The sequence below is a fragment of the Pinus tabuliformis genome, chromosome J (assembly GCF_031772625.1).
Source record: "Pinus tabuliformis cultivar Carrire ecotype Pingquan chromosome J, CPIR1, whole genome shotgun sequence".
Classification (NCBI taxonomy): domain Eukaryota; kingdom Viridiplantae; phylum Streptophyta; class Pinopsida; order Pinales; family Pinaceae; genus Pinus; species Pinus tabuliformis.
The window spans coordinates 911,442,930-911,444,657 of NC_142295.1; positions in this window are offsets into that span (position 1 = coordinate 911,442,930).

Here is a 1,728-nt window from a genome sequence, read left to right on the forward strand (position 1 = left end):
TTTCTGCATTGTTGTATGGTGTTGTCTACTGTTGATTATTGTTTATGATCATTTGAAGAAGAACAATAATAATAACTGAAGATTAACTAATGCTCTGAAAAAGATTAAAAAGTGCTAATTGCTAAGAAATACTGATTCACCCCCCTCTCAGTATTTCCAACAATTGGTATCAGAGCTTGGTTCCTTCAGTAACATATTAACCATTGGAAGGTAGTTTTTAGAGCATAGAGATGGGAAAGTCAAATAAGCAGGTTGCAAGGATTTCAAAGGAAGGACTAGGTACAAGAAAATCTGAAGAAAGTGAGTATTGTGTACCAATCACTGAATTTGATGCAGATAATTATTGGATATGAGGATCTAGGATGGAAGTACATTTGTAGGCACATCGAGTATGGAATCAGTTGTTTCTGGAGACACATCTACCAACAAATTTAAAAGGTACAATTCAAAGGCCATGAAGGTAATTTTGAATGTTTTTCCAAATTCTTTGAAAGCAAAAGTTGGTCAATGTTCAACAACTAAAGCTCTTTGGGAAAAGATTCATAATCTCTATTCAACAAAGCAATTAGGTCAAGATGTTATTGAAAATTTGGATCCTTCTAATTATGATGAAGAAGTAATAGAAATGAGGAAGACAGAGTTTCAAAATCAAGTGATCAAGGTAATAAAGGAACTCAAAAGTCAAAAGGAAAAGACAATACTTTTGGAAGCATAATTGAAGACAGCAAAAGAACTCATCAAAGGAAATGAAGAGTCTAAGAAGATTATTTTTAATCCTAGAACTCAATTGGAAGAGCTCAAGAATACAGAGACACAAGAAATCAAGAGAGAAATCCAACAAAATCAACAATAACTTGACACAACCTTTGCAAAGATTAGCAGGCTCAAACAATAGATGCAAGAAGCAGAAATTGAAAGGAAAGAATCTGATCAAATATACATATTCACAGTTGACCAAAATAAAAAGGAATTGGAAACCTATTCAGCTAAACTAAGCGGGCTTAGGATTGAAAATGAGGAGAAGAAAGAACATATACAGGTTCTCAACAGAGAAGTAGAGAAGACCACTCTTCTCAAGCTACAGGTTGAGGAGGCAGAAAAAAGAAGGGAGATCTTGAAAAGATGGTTTCAAGAAGATCTTTCTAAAAAGAAAGAAGAACTTGATGTAACCCATGATGAGATCAACAAACTCAAGGGATCGCAAAAATAACACTTGCAAGATAAGATAGATGAAGCAAAAATGAAGGCAATTAAAGCTGGTAAAGCTCCAGTTGATGAAGGTACAAGCTCCACATCTTCGCAGGATGATTCTAAGAAGGAAGTTGATCTAAGTGAAAAGCCAAAGAAGAATGTTGCAACTCCAAAGAACAAGACCAATGCAGTCAAGAGAAAAGGATGACAACAAACTACAACACTGCCTCCAAAGAAGAATGATAAATCTTCCAAGTATGTTCGTTTATTTAATGGTTATTTTTTTTCATGTGCTAACTATGGACATATGGCCAGGGATTGTAAAGTTGTTGACAGGTACAATTATCAAGGACCATTGCATCCGAATGAATTATCCAGGTACGCATGTTCATTTGATGGTTACTTCTTTTTATGTGCTAACTATGGACATATGGCTAGGGATTGTGAAGTTTTTGACATGTACAATCATTATCTACAAAACACTAGAAGTAAGTTTGCAGGATCACGAGACAGGCTCCACGATGATTTTTTCAAAAG